Raw genomic sequence first — 5941 nt, forward strand, 5'->3', positions numbered from 1 at the left:
TCGGCTAAAAGCAGTTTCACTAGCTGAAGAGATGAACATTGAACATTTCCAAGGAGGTCCGTCTTGGTGCTTTCGTTTTATGAAACGGTGCCATTTTTCCATCCGGACCAGCACTACGGTAGCGCAGCAACTTCCAGCGGATTATAAGGAAAAGCTGGCCATCTTCCGCTCCTACTGCAGCAAACACATCGGTGACAAAAACATCCAGCCCAGCCACATCACAAACATGGACGAGGTCCCGCTCACTTTTGACATCCCGGTGAGTCACACTGTGGAGAAGAAGGGGACCAGCACGGTAGCGATACGCACAACGGGGTATGAAAAGTCTTCTTTTACTGTTGTGCTTGGCTGCCATGCTAATGGACAGAAACTGCCGCCTATGGTGATTTTTAAGCGAAAGACTTTGCCTAAAGAGAAGTTTCCAGCAGGAATCATCATTAAGGGACATGAAAAGGGCTGGATGGATGAGGAAATGATGAAAGAGTGGCTGAGGGAGGTGTATGTAAGGAGACCAGGTGGTTTTTTCCACGCATCACCATCGCTCTTAATCTGTGACTCTATGCGTGCCCATCTCACAGCCGATGTGAAAAAACTTGTGAAGCAAATGAACTGTGAGCTTGCTGTCATTCCGGGAGGCCTGACAAAGGAACTCCAACCGCTGGACATCGGTGTGAACCGCCCGTTCAAAGTAAGGCTGCGAGCGGCCTGGGAGCGATGGATGACCGATGGGGACCACAGTTTCACCAAGAGTGGAAGGCAGCACCGGGTGAGTTACGCCACAATTTGCCAATGGATTGTAGATGCTTGGGCTAACATGTCTGCTGGCACTGTTGTTCGAGCTTTCGCAAAAGCTGGCATCATTTCCGAGGAGCCGCACGGCACGGAAAGTGACTCTGACAGTGAAGAAAGTGAACTTGGCATGTTTGATGGAGATTTAGCGCAGCTGTTCAATTCAGACACAGAGGATGAGGACTTCGATGGGTTTGATTGATGATAAAAATGTGAGTACCAAACTTTGTTTTGCTCCTGCTTTATTTTTAAACACACACACTTGTATGCTTGTGTGTTGTTGATGATGACGATTACCGGTAATAGAAATGTGAGTAAGGTACCGAACTAAGGTTTGCTCCTGCTTTATTTTTAAATACGCATACGGTACTTGTATGCGCCCTATAATCCAGTGCGCCTTATGTGTGTGGTAAATACAGTAATGGCACACATAACTGAGACTGCGCCTTTTAGTACAGTGCGTCTTATGGTCGTGAATATACGGTAACAGTCACGCCTAAAACAAAACACTGACAACACCGAATCGTAACACTATTGATACAAAGTATTTCCTGTTTTCTAAGTATGTTTTGAACCAGTTTAGTACAGTTCCTGGAAGACCTGCCCAGTTCTCCAGTCGTTTGAGTAATATGTTGTGGTCGACTGTATCAAATGCTGCACTGAGATCCAGTAAAACTAAGACTGACATTTTTCCACTGTCTGTATTCAGACATATGTCATTAAACACTTTGGTCAGAGCGGTTTCAGTGCTGTGATTCTGTCTAAAACCTGACTGGAAGGCATCGTAGCAGTTATTCTGTTTTAAGAAGTAACTGAGCTGTTGAGAAACTGCTTTTTCAATGATCTTACTTAAAAATGGGACATTTGAGATCGGTCCGTAGTTGTTCATTTGTGTCTCGTCAAGATTGTCCTTTTTCAGTATAGGTTTTATTACAGCAGTTTTTAGTGGTTCTGGAAACACACCTGATAATAAAGAAAAGTTGACGATCTGTAACAGGTCTGACTCTAAAGTCTTTGAGACCTTTTTGAAAAAACTTGTCTGCAGGACATCTAAACAGCAAGAGGAGGAGTTCAGTTGACCTACCAGGTCTTTGCTGTTAATAGGGTGAAACTGTTTCATGGTGTTTAAACAGTTTTTCGGTGGACACAGTACATATCCTGAATCTGCTGTTGATGTACCAAGTGCTTGTCTTTTGGATTTTTTCTGTGAAGAATTTGGCAAAGTCATTGCAGGCCATGGTCGAATGAAGTTCAGCTGCCACTGACACAGGAGGGTTTGTTACCCTGTCAACTGTAGAAAATAAGACCCGAGCATTATGGCTGTTTTTGGTGATGATGTCAGAGAAGTAGGACCTCCTTGCACTCCTCAGTTGTAAATTATAATTGTGAAGTTTCTCTTTATAAATGTCATAATGAACCTGGAGGTTTGTTTTTCTCCATCTGCGCTCAGCTTTCCTACACTCTCTTTTTTCATTTTTCACCAGTGTGGAGTTTCTCCATGGAGACTTTTTCCTTCCAGAGATAACCTTCACCTTAATGGGAGCAATAGTGTCCATTACATTTAACATTTTAGCATTGAAGCTATTGACGAGCTCATTGACTGACCCTCTGGGCAGGTCAGGTGTTAATGGGAAGACCTGGTTAAAAATTGCACTACTGTGTTCAGTTATACACCGTTTTGTGATCACTGTTGTTGATATATTTGTGTGGGCTGAGATTTTACTTTCAAAGAAAACACAGTAATGATCAGACAGGCCCACATCAGACACAGTAACCTTTGAAATGCTCAGGCCTTTGGAGATCAGTAGGTCAAGAGTGTGTCCTCTATTATGTGTGGCCTCTGTTACATGCTGAGTCAGCCCAAAGTTGCCCAGAGTGTCACTCAGGTCTTTAGTCCCTTTGTCCTGAGGGTTGTCCACATGGATGTTAAAATCCCCAACAATAATTACACAGTCGAAATCAACACAGATCACAGACAGCAGTTCACTGAGGTCATTAAAAAAGTCTGTGCAGTATTTGGGAGGCCTGTAAACATTAAGAAACACAACTTTGGATGGGGCCTTCAGCTGTAAAGCCACATATTCAAAAGACTCAAAACTTCCAGGAGATAGCTGCTTACATTGAAATGATTCATTAAATAAGACAGCGACCCCTCCTCCTCTCCTGCTCACCCTGACCTCACTGATAAAACTGTAGTTAGGAGGGGTCGTCTCGATGAGAACAGCTCCACTGTTACTTTGGTCCAACCAAGTTTCAGTTAGAAACATAAAATCAAGGCTGTGCTCAGTGATTAAATCATTAATTAAAAATGTTTTCCCAGCTAGAGATCTAATGTTTAATAAAGCCAACTTAAGTGTTTTAGAGGTATTATTTGCCCCCTCGTGTTTGGGAGCAGTCTGTGACACACAAGGTATGTTTACTATGTTTAAAGATCTTTTAGAGTGCAGCTCTCTGTGTTTTGACCAGGCCACATGTCTCCTTCTGTCACCTGAAAGTACAGAAATTTTAAAACCTTCTAGTAAACAGGGTCCCAGCTTCTCCTGGGAAAAGTCACCACTGCCATAATCCTCGCAGCCCGGACCCTCCACACATCACACATCAGACTGCGGAGACAGGGCATGAAGGTGGTAAGGAGGAACTAAGGGGGGGGAACTGCTTTCAGCCAATTGCAGAGTGTCACCAAAAGATTGGTGATTTCTTTCTTCAGAAAAACTTTATTTTGGATAGTTAGCTATACAAGTACCTAAGTGCTCGCTGAAAATACATCATTTGATTGTTGCGATTTTCTCAGTATTATTCCAAGGTGACAGTGTAAAGTGTGTTTGTACTATATGAATAAAATTGAACTAGATCAAATTTCACATTCTTTTGATAGCTTTCATTCTTAAATATTTTCACCTGTTAACCTGCAACTGAGTATAAAACAGAAAGATAAAAGTGTACAGTCTGTGTGATCATTCACACATTTTGCACTGCAGATCACCAAAACTATTCCCAGTAAACATTACTTCATTCATCAGTTTAATCTAGTCTAATAAACAGATACTGTCATGCGCCGTGGTGCGCGGGCACGAAAGGATCCAGGCGCAGACTCCGAGCTAACAAAAAGACACTTTATTAAAACAACGAAAGGCGACCCGGGGAAAGTAGAGAGCAAAACAGAAACTAAAAATCCGGGGAAACAATGACACGAGGAAGCCGGGATCGGGACGGCGGGGGGCTGCAATAGAAAGGGGAGATGATTACTAGGGAGCCAGGAAGCGGGGAGAACATATCAGGACTGAGTTAGAGTAGGGGCTTACGATAGAACGGAACCGTGGGAGCTCGGGAGGGAAGTGTGGCAGTCCGTGGGGGCAGGAAGTCCGTGGAATGGCGAGTGGGCCAGGTGAGCACCGCGAGATCCAGTTGAGCCGGAGGACAGGCAGGTAGCAGACGCCGAGTAGAAACCTGGACAGAAGTAGGCAGGTTAAACAAAGTTCCAAGCAGAAGAGAATGCACACTTTTCGTGGAAGTCTGGTTACCACTGTGGGGATGACTACGGACTGGCGTGGAGCATCCGTCAGCGCCGGATTAAGTGGATCTCCGTGTAATCACCGGGATGGAGAGCAGGTGTGCTGGTGATGGCCCAGCCCGGGGGTGTGGCTACCCGAGCATCACGCATTCCACAGACACAGGACCACGGACCATGACAGATACAGTTTAAAAGAAGTTAAATGAGTTTTTTTTGGCATACAAACTTTGTGAAAGATCCAAAACTAGATGTGGGGGTTACATCTCAGATAGGTAGAACTTTGTTGTTTGCTGGGTTGTTACTTGTTTAGACTTCTGTTTGAATTATCATCATGACCTACATGTTTTCTGTTAGGTTACAGCATATTATTTTGATTTATCATTTACATTTCTTTAAACTGATAATGATAAGTATCAGCTATCATTTTTCTATATTTTGAGCAGGAGAGTTTTTACTTGTGCGCCAGTACAGAATGTCTTGCGTGCTCAATCATCCAGGAAAGTAAATCTCCAAAAAGTTGATTCTGTTCATCTGGGCGTAGCGTTTTGTGGGAGAAACGTCACTTGGATGAGTGACGAAACGTTTATCCCACAAAACACTACATCCATCACCTAGTTGGTTGGTCAGTGTCTGCTAATAGACGTGCATTAGTTTATGTTAGCTAACTAGTGACAAATCCAATAACTTAATGGAAAACAGGGACACTAAAAATAAGAAACAGTCCAGGGTGCATAGCTGGACAGGCTGGTATGCCCGATGTTGATTTTTAGTTTTTATGGGCCGATGTTTTTTTTTTTTCCATAACGGTATAAACAGTGAAAGGTGGTGGATTGGCCAGATGCTGGGAGATGTGTAAAAATAACTCAGTTGTTTGGTGGTGGCTATTGCGGAGCTTCCACAGATTCAGTAACATTAGCAAGTGGTGAAGGCCAGCAGGTGCAACACGCTGGCAGGTGGATGATGGAAAGGCAGGAGGAGCAGAGACCCGAGGCGGTGAACTGAACTTCAGGTAAGTTATGACCTGCAGTCTCTCTGGGTCAGATATAAACCAAGTTTAGGTGGAGTTTATTTTCGTTATGCTGACTTTTTACAGTCAGTTACAATAACTCGTACTGCGTACTAGCTAGCATGACGGAGTTTATATACTGCTGGGCGGGTGCTATGATATTAATGATGTTGAACTTGTTTTATCTTATTTTATTTGTGAGGTTAGTTATTAGAGTTTCCAGCCATCCTGTAAAAAACGGAATTGTCTGGTATTCAGAGAAAATATTGCGCGTTTGGTATTGAAGTGAAAAGGAACACAGTTTGTCCCAGATTTCAGCTACAATGAAAAAGACACAAAGCTGGAGTTATTCTGTGTCTTTGCTGCACAGCTGCCTCTTCTTCTCTCATTCTCCCCCCTCCCTCTCCTTTTCTTTCTTATTCTCATTTAAAATGTCTCGCTTTTAACAAATAATTATCTGAATCTTACAACCAATGTTTTCATCTGATGTAAAATGTATAGAAATCCATTATTGTACATAGTAATTTTTTTAGGGTCCCATCATAATTTCTTCAGAAGTAGCTAAGTACTGTATATGATGCCAGTATTTTCCCACATTTTCTAGATACTGTACCTGTACTGTGTGTAAAATGCCA

At 42.9% G+C, this 5941-nt stretch overlaps 1 long non-coding RNA gene across 1 annotated transcript; it reads right to left on the minus strand.

Annotated features, from left to right (window-relative positions):
- Positions 1-3888: 3888 nt before the first annotated feature.
- On the minus strand, positions 3889-4475 carry LOC113029640 (uncharacterized). Its single transcript, XR_003273453.1, has 3 exons — positions 4311-4475; positions 4092-4236; positions 3889-4009 (listed from the first exon to the last, which is right to left on the minus strand). It is a non-coding gene; the product is annotated as an uncharacterized LOC113029640 (long non-coding RNA).
- Between the last annotated feature and the right edge of the window lie 1466 nt (positions 4476-5941).

Source organism: Astatotilapia calliptera, chromosome 9, assembly GCF_900246225.1.
Source record: "Astatotilapia calliptera chromosome 9, fAstCal1.2, whole genome shotgun sequence".
In the NCBI taxonomy this organism is placed as follows: Eukaryota; Metazoa; Chordata; class Actinopteri; order Cichliformes; family Cichlidae; genus Astatotilapia; species Astatotilapia calliptera.